This window comes from Sminthopsis crassicaudata, chromosome 4 (assembly GCF_048593235.1).
Source record: "Sminthopsis crassicaudata isolate SCR6 chromosome 4, ASM4859323v1, whole genome shotgun sequence".
NCBI classification, from domain to species: Eukaryota; Metazoa; Chordata; class Mammalia; order Dasyuromorphia; family Dasyuridae; genus Sminthopsis; species Sminthopsis crassicaudata.
Genome location: NC_133620.1, coordinates 200,417,684 through 200,434,021, shown reverse-complemented (window position 1 = coordinate 200,434,021; position 16,338 = coordinate 200,417,684). Strand labels below are relative to the sequence as shown.

At 31.4% G+C, this 16,338-nt stretch overlaps 1 protein-coding gene across 6 annotated transcripts in view; it reads left to right on the top strand.

Annotated features, from left to right (window-relative positions):
- The window catches only part of LIN28B (lin-28 homolog B), a 128,124-nt gene that overhangs the window by 73,242 nt on the left and 38,544 nt on the right, over window positions 1–16,338 (top strand). The window lies entirely within an intron of this gene.

Here is a 16,338-nt window from a genome sequence, read left to right as displayed (position 1 = left end):
CCTATTGAAGCTGTCTTCCCCTGCAAGTGCTTTTATTAAACTGGAGCCATTATTCAAATCCTTGCAGCACTTTTGAGGCAGCATTCATATAGAGGGAGGTGGTGTTCAGTAACATCCATAACCTTGGATCACTGATCAGATATTCCAGTAGATACCAGCCACAGGCTTCTGAGAGGGATGCAAAGAAGCAAAGTGGGATCCAGGAGTTCAAAGGATAGCTTAGGCTATATGATAGTTTGGTTCCTACTGTCAGGTTTCAGGTAAAAGTAAAGCTTGTAAATGAATGAGGGCCACATTCCATTCTCTGTATAGGATCAGTAGTCAGTCACAGGAAATCCACACAGAGCTGTAACGTCTAGCTATAATGTTGCCTATCAGGAGAAGCAGGCCCTCTGTTTATTTGGTGGTCATGACCCCCAAAGTATCTGCAAGCAGTAGCAAATGTGCCACAGCATGATCTAATAGAAAGAGGACTATGTTTGGAATTGGGTGAAGTGCATTTGAATCCTTGTGCTGCTATGTACTTATGATCTGTGTGATGTTGGACAAGTCACTTAACCCCTTTAGGGCTCATTTTTCACACTTATCAAACAAAGGAATTGTATTAGGTAGTGTCTTTGGTAGTTTTTGACTTTAAATTTTTTGATCTGCAGTCTTCTGATATAGAAAGGTAGTTAGTACATTGGTTATAGTGTGAATCCAATTCAGACCTGGCCAAGTATTTGGGAGGCTTGCTCAGATCAGTGTTTTAGCTAAAACTGTGCTAGTAAACTTTTATTGTGTTTATTGTTTGTGTTTTGTATATGCCTTTTCGTCAGCTTTTTATTTTGTTAATGGCTTCAATTCCACGTAGAATAAAACTGAAAATATGACAATAGAGGTTCCATTAGAATTGTGCTTTCATAAGAACAGTGATTTTTTTTTGTTGTTGTTGTTGTTGGGGAGAGAAGTTCATTATAAATGTGCCCTTATTGATGATAAAAAGTAGGTCTTATATACAAGGCTAACTTGAACTCCAAATTTAGTAAATACATACATGTAAAAGAAAAGGGTTTCATGGAATTTTTTTCTTCTAAAACAAAACAAAACATTGCTTTTTTATGGTCTGAAATTTTTTGAAGTGTATTTAAAAATTTGTCTGGATATATTAATATTAGAAAAACATGAAAATTTTGGTGAAATAAAAACTACATAATGATATGGAATTAATACTATATATATGGATTTTTAGTATATATTGTAATGACAAGAATCTTCATAGAACATGTGAGTCTTGAAGAACAAGAATTAGAAATGGGAAGAATTATCAACATAAGTACAAAAGCAGAAATGTGCATAATATTTTTATGATCATATGACACCCATTTAATTAGATAAAAATGATGAGGAAAAGTAGAGAGAAAATCATAACTCCTTATACTAGTTACCATTCAGATGTATTTATAATCTGTGATCTTATTTCACCTAGCTGGCTTAAGTCATTCATCTTTAAGTAATAAAGAACCATTAGTGCTTTTTAAACAGAAGAATGATATAATGAAAGAAATCTTTTAGATATATTAAAGTGATGGCAGTGTTCAGGATGAATTAAAGTATATGGAAGCAGAAGATCATATATTAATCTAGGTATAGAATATGGAGAATTTGCAATTATAGTAAATACAAAATAGTAAGGGATAGATAGAGGAAACATTTTGAAAAATGAACCAATAGGATTTACTTGACTTTTTGGATATAGGGGATTAAGGAAAAGGGGAGTTTAAGAATATTCTGAGATTTTGAGTCAATACGACTGGAATACTGCTGGTATCAATAACCCAGATGAATCAATTTAATGAGAAAATCATTTTGGAGGAGAAATTAAGTTGATTTTTAGACATACTGAATTTGAGGTTATAAAGCAGAAATGCCCAGCAGGTAGGTGGATGTGTGGGATTAGATTTTGGAGACACATTTAGCAATTATTAGCATAAGAAGTAAAATAAATACCATGTGGAAACACTATTAAATAATATTTTTAATATGCTCCAAATTAGATGATTACTAGATTATGATGTCTAGGATATTGAGAAACTTAAATAGATTTCAGAGAATGATAAAAATAGTCAAAGATTTAGAGAAAACAATAAAGGAACTGTTACTACTATTTAATCTAAAGAAGAAAAAAAATTCAGTAAATACTTACTGCCCATTTATGTCCTAGATATAGTAGTAAGTTGCATTCAGTTTCAGGAATATGAATGTGGTCTACTGTAGAATATAACTTGCAAAAGTCTTATTTCTTTCTCATACTACATGCCAAGTATTTTAACATTATTAATCATGGTGGATCACGTTTTTATCTAGCACTTTTAAGTTTATAACATTTTCTTTACAGTTATTTTATAAGGTAAGTATTACAAGTAGTATTTATTATCTCTTATTTTATAGATCAAGAAAATTAAGTGACATGCCAAATGTTTTACAAGTATAGAGTAGTATAGTTGGCATTCAAGTTTAAGTGTCTTGCATAAAAAGCCAAGGATCTTTTCTCAGTACAGCATTATCTTGGTCATTTATTGTTTATCATAAAGGGTTTACCTTTTGAATTATTACAATTTGAAGTTCTTAGCCTTTTTGCTTTGGCTATCTGGTGAATCCTATAAGCCCTTTCTGGAAATAGTTTTTTAAAGTGTGTAAAATAAAATATCAGAGATTACAAAGAAAATCAGAAATTAGTGAGAATAAAGATTTTATTCCCCATCCAAGTTCATGCACCCTATGAACCTATCGAGGGAACTTCAATAATCTATGGACTGTCTAACCAGACTTTAAGGTTTTTTGTGAACTGAGATCAAGTTTCTACACATTTTAATGCATAGCATATAGTTTTTCTAAATCCTGAGAAATGATGAAAATACAGCAGAATTTGATAAGAAGTTTGCAAGCAATTTTTTTTCATTTTGATATTCAGAAATTATATCCTTTATGTGATTCAAGATGACTTTAGTATTAGTATACTTAGGAAAAGAAAAATAGACTTTCATATCTATTCAGTTTGTGGTTTAAAATCAGCTGTACTAGTTAGCATAATAATTCTCAATAAACATTTAGCAAAAGAAGGCAATTTTAGTAGTTTCTACATAATTGGCATATGCTTTAGAAAAATGTGTTTGTGGTGTCAGAGATTAGCCTACTTCATTACAGAAAGTAAAACTTGTATAGGTCTTTCTACCCAGAAAAATAGCAGTTACTTTCAATAGTACCATCTTTGATTAACAAGGATTGGTTTTCATAATTTAAGAAAATTGTCTATCTCCTGTAACATTTTGAAGAATATTAAAAAACTAACCTTACTTCTAATAAAATTGTTTTGTAATTAATTTGAAATATACCAACCACTTTATAAAAAGGAAAATTTTAGAAATTATCATTGTATAGAGAAGTTACAAATCGTTGGGATTTGACTATAATTTGAGTAGTTATTTGCACCCCCCCCAGTTTTACTAGTTATTTAATGCCATATTTGAACAGCAAAAACTAGTCAAACCTATGGAAATTGAATTGATTCTTAAAAAGCAAGAACAGATATTACAAGTGGTGACAATTATCTTCTTTTTCCAAATTAGAACATCAGCAAACAGAACCAAAGAAATGATTTGGCATGCACTGGTATTCAAACCAGTAAGACAATCCTTTCGTGTCTTATGTGAAAATATGTCTGAAGATCTTGCTTGCTTATTAGTGATGCTTAAAATTTTATTTTGAAGTCTACCAAAAATTAATCACAGCACACAGTTGATGAAAAACTGTTGTGGGTGCTAGAATGCTTAATATCTTTTTAGTTTTTGTTACTGGGGTAACTAAGCAGACATAGCATTTATAGACTTGGTATATTCTTTGACTTATATAAGGGCAGTAATCTAATGCTTGGAATTGATAAGGTACTTTAAGGATAAAATAATTTAAATAAATTATTAAATTTAATATATTATATTATACTTAATATAATATAATTATATATTTTATTATAAATTAAGAAAATAATTTAAAAGAGTTTTATCATACATTATATGTTTGTATATGTGAATTTTCAGCTCAGGCTTTTAAAAATTAAGTAAAATTTTATTCTTAGGATACAAAAAAGATTTTAAAATATTTTAATTGTCATCAATTATAAAATGAACTAGGATTTTTTTTCTCTTTCTATACTAAAACTCTTTGATATTACTGTCATACAATATGCTTTATCTTAAATAAAATTCAAGCCTTTTCCTTAAAATTTTAAACAACTCATTTGTTGCTATTCTTTACTTTTCTTTATTCCCCATCCCCAGGCAGTTGGGGATAAGTGACTTGCCCAAGGTCACATAGCTAAGAAGTTTTAAGTGTCTGAGGTCACATTTGAACTCAAGTCCTCCTAACTTCAGGGCTAGTGCTCTATCCACTGTGCCACCCAGCTGTCCCTCTATTTTTTTCAATACAGGTATTTTGCATGTGTACTTTTAACTCTGTGGAAGAAACAACTTTAGCTCATGTTTAAATTATTAGTGAAAGATGGATGATTTCTGATCACTTCCTGTCTGATTTGCCTTAACTTCCTTCTTCCTTAGAAGAAGCCTTCCAATTTCCTTTCTCTAAAAATAGCTCAAACCATGTGGAGAGCACAGTAATTTCTACTGTTTAAGGGGGGAGAGTTATTTCTACAGTTCTTCCTTCTAAACTTTATAAACAGTAATATTATCAAATAATCCTAAAACTTGTCTCTGATTTTTAATAAGTTTTTTCATTTTTAACTAATGTACATATAAATTTTGTATATGATGATTTTACATAAAATATAAAATTTATATAACAATAGCTTACTTTTGTTGTTGTGCTAATCCTTTTTAAATTTTAATTTCCTTGGGGATAGAGACTGTCTGTTACCCCATAATTACATCCTCTCTCTCCAGAATGACTAGTCACATAGAACTTTGCCTTTCCTTATATATTAACTCTTTGGGAATCTTAAAATATAATTTAACAAATTGCAAGTCTTGGAGTACTCGCATTCAGTTTTTCTTAATATTTCATTTATCACATATGATTATAAGCAAAGTACTTTGGTTTTGTTTTCTATTTTGGAGTGCAGTATTAGTACATTTTTTACTAAAAGTAGGTTAATAATGAAAGTTTAAAGTTAATACTTTCAGTTTTTAAAAGCAAATCTTATCATTTGCATTGATAAGCATATGAGTTCTCTATATGAATATGTTGGAATCATATCAGATTTTATTTACTTAAATTATAGTAAGCTATATGTAACTAATTTTATTAATTCAACACTAATTGTTTAATTGATAAAATTTTATTACATAATCGAAATGTTTTCTTTTTACCATATATGCTATTAAGATTACTAAACTGACAATAATAAAAAATAATGCCAAGTTTGTCATTGTTTTTTAAATTCCTACTTTGTATCTGAGCTTTTTTGTCAATGTTTTTGTCAATAGTAGTAGTAAAATATTTTTATTATAATTTTTTCAGTAGTTTCTGATGACATTTTAAATTATAGAGTCAATTGGAATCCTTCATTTTATTCACAAGGACTTTTCTTCAATTGTGGGTAGTACTTTTTCCTAATCTAAAGAAGAGGGCATTTATATTTAAAAGAAAATAATTTATAACCTGCTTTCCAATACAGCAATTTCCTTTTTCACTAATAGTAATTATAATTTCATCTCTAACCATGTTTGCTTTAATAAACCCTTTTAAAATTATCATCTAAAATGGATTTAATTTCATGAGTTGATTTTATTTTTCAGTAAGTTGTACTTAAAGGAAAAGTAATACTCTTTTTAAAGGTATTTGCTTCAGAGTATTTGCAGCTCACATACATCAATGAATTTCTATGTTAAAGTTAGTTTTTACAACGATCTCCCACTATGAATTCCACTCATTTTAGCTGGTATTTTTTTGATGATTTTATTTAAAAGATATTCAAACACCTGCTTAAGAGAAATAATAATAATTAGTGTTGCTTAAGTGCTAGAGATAAGGTTTTTGGTAGAGGCACATCAACAAATTCCAGTAAATAAGTGTTTCATCTTTATACTTCTGTGATTAAATTTTGGAATTTGCTGTTTAGTTGGTTTCTTTTGTGGAAGAGAAATCTTTCAGGCATGAATTGATAGGCCAGATCCTTTGAGGTCTGTCTCCTCTGACCTATGACCCCTATTCTTACAAGGTCAACATCTGAGGGCAGGAGATTAAGGCAGTTTAAAGACTGGAATGGTAAATGGAATGGAAAAATTAGCCAGCACATTTTGGGTGCAAAACATCAAAGTCATCAAACAGTTTACTTATTTTAAACCTGGCTTAAGGGTGTAACAAGCTAATTGTACTGGGCTTATTGGCATAAGAATATATTTTTTAAGAAAAATTTTAATTTATTTGCAAGAGGTCAGAGTGTAAAAATATTTTTAAGAGTTTAATTCAAATTAAATTGACAAATGTAAGCAAAAAAGTTAAAGGAAAGAAAAAATTCAATACTCCTAGTACCCTTAGCGTCTACTCTTGCTGAATTTAGATACTTATTTTTTATGTTTTCATTGGAGAAATGTTTGCTATTATTTAAAAAACTTAATACATTTAAGTTTAATTAAATTTGCATTTTTATGTACATTGTTTTCCTAATTAAGTAGTAGTTGCCAATTAAATTATATTTCATTGTCTAAATAAACTATGCTTTTAGAGATTTTAGCTAAAATATGAAAGATCTGAGAATGAATCCTAAAAAGTTAGAGAAAAGGATGAGTGTTATCTTCATCCTCTTTTCCTTTTTAAATATTCTTTCCCTCCTCCCTTTTCTATTCTTTCATTTTGCTTCATAATGACATAATTGCATAACAATACAAAAGGACCCCAAGTCTGCATCACCTCTTAATTGCTATGTCCTGGTCTCCAGTAAGAATGAACTCCAAATAAATTCTTTATTTCATGTTTGTTTTTTTCCTAAACAATTGTGAAAATATAGTTTCTGCTTCTTACTTATTGGTGAGGTAGGAGTTGAATGGGTTCTATTAATTCAAGATTACATATAGACATGCATAGCTGAGGAAATTAGTAGTACAAAGAGAACACCAATATCTTCAGGAATATTTTGCATGCTTTACATTGCCCAATTTTACTCACTAGGGATTTAATTTTTAAGTTGCTTTTCCAAGTCTCTTCCTTTCAGGATTATTTGCCCAGGGATCTCTTAATGAGGCAATTATAGCTGTTTCCTTCATTCACATTATCTTAGCAGATGCTCTCCCTGCTGTGACCTCTGGATAGGCTAGTCAGACAATGTCCCATTCTCATCACCTTCTTCAAGACATTGTATAGGGATGAGCTTGATTTGGCCTTACTAAATAAAGTCTTAGTGGATTCCTGATAAGAATAATCAAAAGCAGTTATCAAAAATCAACCTGAAACTAATTTTCACTGAGATTTGTAGATGTCTTCACACTTTGCCTTCCCCTTAAAAAAGTCAATATTATTGAAAGTGAATCATATGAAAAGTTAAACATTTCAAAATAGATTTAATGAATAAATAAAGTAACTACTGTTGCCTTTACCCTTTACATATTGTGACCATGGGTAAGTAGGATCAACAGTTCATTGCATACCTTCATTATAGGGCTATTGTGAAAGTTATGTTGGTAACATTTATTAATATCCTTTCCAGAAAGGATAATTTAGCTACTATCTTCAAAAATTTTAGCAGATATATGCCATTGGTTCTCTATACAAAAGTTAAAGAATATAAATGTCATGTCTTTTATTTAAGAATTGTAATGTCTATGGTTTGTTCCTACCTTACTTTTTGTTAAAGGAAAACAGAATAAGGGTGAATACAGGCAGGCTCATGATACACTTTTTTATTCACTTAGATAAATAAATTCTCTAATTGAATATCACTTCTCTGCCCCAACTCCCATGAACAGCAGTAGAGATTAACAAAGTTGTTAAAACAGGTTGGTCTCACAATATCCCATCTTTATCCTCTCTCAATAGGGAAGTGTCATTCAAATTCTACTTAGCAAATTTTACAGTCCAAATTTTATCTCACATTCAGAAAACAGTTTTGTACAAAACTAAATAAATGTTTATTGAAACCGACCAATGGCTATAGTTTGAAATCTTTTTGTTGTATAGAGTTGTTTGTTATATTGGTATTTGACTTGAATTTCAATATTGTCTTTATGCGCTTACTGAGAAGTCTTAAGCAAAATAATTATAATTTTTGCATTGAAATAGAATGGTTAAAATTATAAGCCAAGATGCATGCATTTATCTGCTACAAAGCAGTTCAGTCTTTTGTAATAAAATTTTAAATTAAAAAAATGTGTATTCATCTACATCCACATATATGTTATATATATGATGCTAACAGTATTCATATATAATTTTTAAAAAATACCTTTTAAAAGAGTGATCTTATGAAGTATCATGATATTTTGAGTAAGACAGAGAACATTAATCAAGAATTTGAAATTTGTTTTTTTAAAATATTATGATTTTTAGTTGTACATCCTTAAAGTTCTTCAGTACCTAAACATGGTTTGAAAGTTACCCATGTTTCAAAGATTATGTCAGTATAACAAGAGCCCTTTCAGATTCTACAGTATTGGAAAAGATTTGAGTATGGTTTTGGTAACAGAGTGATTCTTCTCTCCAAGGAAAATTCTAAGAAAGGCCCATCATTTCTAGACTGTCTACTTGCTAATGAATTCTTTGGCCATAGCAACCCCACTAGATAGAGTGAGCACTAAGTAAAATCACAAAAGAAAAATTAAACTGATTATATTTCAGCAGACAGGAAATGACTTGCTACTGATGTGAATGACATTCTTGAATTAACTCTTTGGACCATCAGATCCCTGGCTTGTTAAAACAAAGATCAAAATTCACATAGAATTTCAGAAAAGAATAAAAATAAGAGACAATATGACAAGCAATTTTAAAAACTTCATCCTTGTTCTTTTAAACCAGTTGCTGATTTTGAAAAAGTGGGATTTGGACAGAAGAAAAAACAGACACAGACTACAGTATTTTCATCCAGAAACTTTGCTAATTATTATCAATAGTAATGAACAAAGTTGTTAACAGCTCTCAAAATATCCTATCTTTATTCTCTCTTAATAGGGAAGTGCAAATCAGATTCTACTTAGTAAAAATTAACAGTCTATCCAAATTTTATCTCAAATTTAGAAAACAGTTTGTACAACACTTAATGTTGATTGTAACCAATGGCCCAAAGGCTATAGTTTGAAATCTTTTTGCTAATTTCCATAATGAGTCCATCATGACATAAAAAGTGTCCTAGGAAAACAATTGATTTGCTTGCTAACAAGAAAGTTATGAATATTGGGGACACTATTGCTTTAGAATGAGAAATGAGAACTTAATTTGTAAAATTTTATAAAGTAGAACTATGAAAAAATAGTAGTACTATCTCACAAAGCATAGATGTTATGAAGAACAAATCCATTTTAAAGAAAGTGTGGAAGATACCCAGCTAAGTAAAGTAATTTAAAGATAAACATTGAAGAACAAGAAAAAAATTATTAAAAGGTATTCAAATATTTTTATAACTATTCATTGTCAATGACAGTGTAAAAGATATTAAGAATCTAACTTTTCTGTCTTAAATATACTTCTAGAGGAAGTAGAAATGAAACTGAAGAGATTGGAAAAATAGCTAGATTTGACTAAGAATAACATAAAGGACATTTGAACGTCATATAACTCAATTGTGAGAACATTGATAGATCAATTTGTAAGATAGCTGAATGAATGGAAAGTACAAAGGCATGAAAAGATGTTGGGACTTACTAAAACCCCCCTCCCAAAGGGGATAACCTAGAAAATATTGACAACTGCTGATCTATATGCTGCTTATAGTTTGTAGATCTGAAGTAGTGAAGGTGAAAGTAATCTCAGAGGCTAACTAGTACAACTTCATTTTACAGAAGGGGAAATAAAGAGGCTGGAAGTTGAATGCCTTCCTTAGGGTAACATTAGTAGTAAATTCTTCTAGAGCCATTGCTCCTTTGGCTATACCACAATGAATCGCAACTATATCACAGAATAGAATACATACACAAAGCCATTTTGTGTGTGTGTGTGTGTGTGTGTGTGTGTGTGTGTGTGTGTGTGTGTGTGTGCATGTGTGTGCTTACATGGCTACGAGGGTAGTTGTGCCTTTATTATTGTTTGTCCTTCATTCTTGAAGAGGACCATTAGAGGGATAGATGATGCCATAGCATGCTAGTGAATTGGATTTAAGTGAGGGAGGGCTGTGCAAGGTCACCAGCCTCACTTTCCCCTCCAAAGTCATCTGGGTCCAATGGCCAGATATAGATCAGGAAGACTGGAGATGGCGTTGGATGCAGTGGGAGATCTTGGACTTTTTTTTTTTTCAGTAGTACCTTTAAGAAAAATATTAAAGAAAAAAATGAGGTTTTTGTTGTTGTTGAGTTTTTCCAAAATAAGAAAAAAACAAAATAAAGAACTGAGGTTTCTTGAAGAGAAAATGGAGAACGTGGAAAAGAAAGTGGAAGGACTTAGTTTTAAATTTGTTGAAACAGTAAGATATATATGTGAAAGTATATTATTGGTACTTGGAACTATAGGACTAAAGTTTGTAAGAGATGCAAGGATGGATAAAAAAATTTTTGGAGTAGAAAGGGAATATTTGAAGATGTTAATAAGAACTGATGAATAGGAAAGAAGAGAGAAAAAAGATTGATAATGGATTTTAAAGAAATGCCAAACCCATAGGGAATTACAAATACAGTTAATGAAAGTGACAGAGAAGAAAAAATTAGAGAAATTGAAAAATAAAGTTAAGTTAATGCCAGTAAAGAAAAATTAAAAAAAATTCAAGCAGAGAAGGGTGGTTAGCTGTTTCAAATGTTGGAAAAAAGGTAAAAGAGGATTAAAAAAAGACCATTGAAATTGTCAACTCCACAAGTCATTGGTGCTCTTTCAGAGAGCTGTTATAATTGATTGATGAGAGAAACCAGATTGCAAGAAGCTAATTAAACACTGAATAGAGAGGAAGTAGAGAAAGTGAATGGAGACGTCTCTTTTAAGTAACAAGACATTTATTTTGGATAGTGTATACCTGAGCAAGGAAACTAGTAAAGAGAAATAAAAGGTACTAGGGGAATTATGAGTGGATCGAGTTCTGGAAAATTGGGAAAGGATAATCCAGGAGCATAGGTACATAGATTATTTTTAGTGTGGAGCAGGGGAAACACTTCTCTTTAACCCAAAATTTGATATAAGATAAAGGGAAAGTCTGGGAATTCCTACTAGTTGGCTTCAATCTTTCTAATAAATTAGATAAATTAATATTTTGTGAGTGAAGTTTATAGTTTTGGAATGGTAACTCAAATCTAAAAAAGCTTTGCAATAGCTACATCTGGAAATATTTGGGAATAAGTAAGAGTTGAGAAAGTGGAGTAGCACTGAGTTACCTTTTGAGAGTCAATAACGTAAATTTATAATGGGTCCAGTAGCTATATGGCATTAAGAGTAATTTTTTACAATGGTCATCAAAAATGAGGCAAAATAATGTAATATAGATATTTTTGTAATTGTCACTTAATACTATATTTTTATAATCATTTTATTTTTTATAAAACTTCTGAGATAATAGTGCTCCCCATTTTATAGGTGAAGAATTTTTCTCAAGTATATCTCAAATTCTTCAGATTCTATTAATAAAACAATTGGAAAATTGTTGCTAAACTTACTTTCTACTCTTAAAATACTTTGTTTATAGAATTGTTAAAATTATAATTATGTACTACTTTTTAGATACACAGTATAGTGTAGTAGAGAGAGTGCTGGATTTACAATTAGAAAAAACTGGGTTCAATTACCATGTCTGACCACTAATTGTTTGTCCATAGACAGGTCATCTAATTAGATCTCTCTGGTTAAGTAGATTTGAAACAGTTTGTTTTATTTTTTTTTAAAGATAACAATTTACTCTTATCTTCTTAACACCAGATACTTAATATTCAGATCTCTTATGGTCAATATGTAGTCAATATGATGCATGACATATGTGAATGGCATTGGATTGGTGGTGGTGGTGGTGGTAGTGGTGGTGGTAGAAAAAGTGCTAATAAAGTGGCGCACTGCTTTCATCAATATCTCCTACATATAATGGAGCTAGGAATACTAATTACCATCATCATAACTCATTTTTCTGCAGTTCTTTACCAAACATTTCCCTCAAAACAATCCTATTAGGTTGATAATGTTAGTATTATTTTCTCCTTTTTATTGATGAGGTAAACTCATGCCTGTGAGGACTTGACAGTGATTAACAAAAATCAAAAGAAACTCTGTAGGACAAAAACTCATAGTCTTCATCACAGTCTCTATTTCATGAAGACAAATCTGTCAGAAAGTGATATTTTAATTAGAATCAGGAAAAAAATAAGGCATATAACACATACAGACATGAAAGAGTTCTTAACCAAACAAGAGCTAAAATTTTTATGTGATGAAATTTGAAAAAAAAATAGATTAAGAAATTCAATGCAATTGGGATAATAGAGAAAATTGTCACTTGAGAAAAATCTTTGAATCAAACATCTCAGATAATAATATTCTATATATCTATATTAGTAAATAAGAAAGGACTTGCTGAGCTGTTTTAAGGGCTGCTCATCCATCCACCTTTTTGTAATCATTTTCAAAACTCAGTTCTTACCTCTAGTTCCCAGAAGCTGTAGCAAGTGCAATGGCCATACTATGATAAAAACAATCTCAGGAGATGGGTTAAACCAGGTTGAGGATAGTTGATATACCAGCAAATTAAGGGGATGTCTTCCCAAAGTATATGAAGACTTCCCTTGGCTGAAAAAGTGGATGAGAAAATTTGTTTCAGTGACCATGAAGGCAACTGAATCAGGCACTGTAGAGCACTTAGAGCTTGGTCAGATATTGAAGATGCCAAGTTTGTCCACTGCTTCCTGGGACATTGCCAGTCCTCACCTATTTGTCTTGTCACTGAACGTCAATAACTCTGGAAGAGAAAGTAAGGCAGATGACTTTATGCAACTCTGCCTCACTTAAAAAACAATTCACCAGAGTCAAGCACTGGTCCTCTTTGGAACAAAAGACAAACAACAACATGTGTCTATATTGGACAAAAAGATGTTCGTCAGTGGGTAAGTAGTCAATGAATATGAATACATAGTTCCGAAAAAGAAAAAATTAAAACTATTACAAACCATATAAAAGATTGCCCTAATTCACCAACACTAAGAGAAATACACATAAAAACAACTCTGAGGTTTTTACTTTATACCCAGAAAATTGGAAAGGATGACAAAGGTTGAAAATAGTCAATGTTGGAGGAAGTATAGAAAGACAGGTGGTGTGTGTGTGTGTGTGTGTGTGTGTGTGTGTGTGTGTGTGTGTGTGTGTGTGTTGTGTGTGTGTATGTATGCTTGTAAACATAAATTGTAGAAAAGAGACAGTAATATACTATATGTATATACATACACATATAAAACTGTAGAAAGATAGGCATATTAATATGTTGGTAGAGCTGTTGTTGCTTCAACCATTCTGGAAAGCAATTTGTACTAATTTATTCCTTTTCTTTTTCCCCTTGTCTGTATCAGAATATTCATGGAAGCATTTTTTTTTGGTAGTAGTGAAAAAACTGGAGCTAAAGTACATGTTCATTGATGAGAAAAGAATTAAAAATATCATGACATACTAATGTAATGGATTATTGCATCCTAAATATGAAATAATAAATGTGAAATAATTTATTTCACTAAGTAAATATGAAAATTTCAGAGAACTGTGGAGGCACTTGTATGAACCATTGTAGGGTGATGAAAGCAGAATAAAATAATACATGATGGCTATATAGAATCATATAGATGGAGATAACAGAAAAAATTTAAATGCTTTTATCCTGACCAAGATTGGTCCCAGGAAAGAGATACCTCTCAATATATTCTTAATCTTGGATGATGCACTGCTTAGTTCAGTCAATTAGTTAATCAAGAAACATTTATTAAATGCCTACTATATCCCAGGCACAAAAAGGAAATTGTTTCTCAAAGGAAAGGACTAATGTGTTGTTATAAATCATATGTAAATATATGAGCAGGTGAAAAATAAATTTTTGAATGGGAAAGCATCAACCAAAGGGTTTAGAATTTAATATGGTAGGAAATTTTTTTTCTCCTTTGAAAACTAACATCAAATAGATATTGAAGACATTTAGATTTATGTTACATAATCACATACAGACTTTAAAAATTCATGTTTTTGTAGTTATCTTTCTAAAAATTGAGATATTTAATTGTATTTTAAAGATTTTAAAGGTAACTTTATTCAGCAGTCTTTTTTCAGTATTCTTTCTCCATCTCTGCCCACCCTCATCTTTGAATCCTCTATTCAATAAAAGAAAAATAGTATGCTATGTGTCAGATACTCTGTTAGGTGCCAGAGGTATAAAAATAAAAATATAATATTCCTTGCCCTCAAGAAACTTACACTGGATCAAGGGAGGTTACAATAGAAATATCAGTTTATTTAAAAGATGAGAATGAGACTGGATATGTGCTTTAATTGGTTCAGTGAAAAACTTTTTCTTAAACAATACAGTACAGTCTTGCACCTTCTTTCAACTTAGTCTTAGAGAATTGCCTAAGACACGAAGAAATCCTGGATCAAGTAGCCAGTAGGACTTGAACTCAAGACTACTTGGCTCTAAGGCTGCCTTTCCATCTATTATGTCATCCTACTCTATGGAGATCATATGTAAAATAAATATAAGATAATTTGAAGGGGGAGGCCACAAGAGAAAGTCAAGCAGAACATATTATCAAATTCATAGAAATGGATTCCTATGGGCCACATATTGACTTAGAAAAGTACAAATTAACATTATCTGTTGCTGTTTTTGTTATTGGTTGTCTCCTCTTCTTCCTCCTCCTCCTCCATCACCATCTCCTTCTCTTTCTTCCTCTTTCATCTTTTTCTCCTTATTCTTCTTTTCTATTTCTCAAGTACATTTCAGTCTGGTTTGGGCTTCCTTCTGGGAGCACAGGTTTAGAGTTTGATGTCTTTGATGTAGAAGATGTGGTTAATTTGAATTTTATAAGCAACCACAGAAATAGAGGATGGTGGGTTTCATGTAAGCAAATGTCTAATGCCAGCAGGGTTGATCCTAGAGGAAATAGGGACTTAGTGGATAAAACACTGGGCCTAGAGTAAGAAAAATATGAGTTCAAATTTAACTTTAAGGGGCAGCTAGGTGGCGCAGTGGATAGAGCACCAGCCTTGAATTCAGGAGGACCCGAGTTCAAATCTGGTCTCAGACACTTAACACTTCCTAGCTGTGTGACCCTGGGTAAGTCACTTAGCCCCAGCCTCAAAAAAAAAAAAAAAAAAGAAATTTAACTTTAGACATTTATTAGCTTTGTGATCCTTGTTAAGTAACTTTACCTCTATTTGCCACAGTCCACTGGAGAAAGAAATGGCAAATTATTCCAGAGCCCTTGCCGAGGAAAACCCCTGGTCAATAAAAGAAGACAACTTAAAATCAGGGTTGAAGCTTAATATCAAAATTGGCAGTTGGGTGGCTCAGTGGATAGAGTCATAGGCTGGAGTTAGGAAGATAAGTTCAAATGTGACCTCGGATACTTAAGCTATATGGTTCTGGACAAGTCACTTAATCTTATTTGCCTCAATTTTCTCATCTGTAAAAATGATCTAGAGAAGGAAATAGCAAGTCACTCTAATATCTGTTCTAAGAATCCCCCTCAAAATTTCAAAGCAATAAAAGTGTCTGAGGAATGACATGTGAAGAAAAAGTCTAGAAGTAGCAGTAGGGAGTTTTTCCAATTCCCCATCTAAGACTATGGTTTTAGGGGAGAAATAGGAAGTAGGGAAAATCATAGGAGAGAAAAAGCAGCCAGTGCTTGGGAGTATAGTCAAAAGTAGTATCATTTAGAGACACACACAAACCTCATAGCACTCCTTATGCTGCTGATTAAAATGTAATTGGGAAATGTTACTAAAAATAAATAAAAATACAGTGAAACATAGATAATGTTAATATGACCTTTCTAAGTCAATATTCCCACATAGAAATCCCTATGTATGATTTAGTGGTATAGTTTCTATTTGAATTCGATAGCACTGATCTGGGGAAAACGTGGTTTCTGTCAGTAAAATAAAATATCCCATGTGGTTTATCAGAGATAAGGGCAAAAGCCTCCCCCAGCTTTCACTTTATTGTGGAGAGCAGAAAATCATGTTTAATCATCTCTAGTA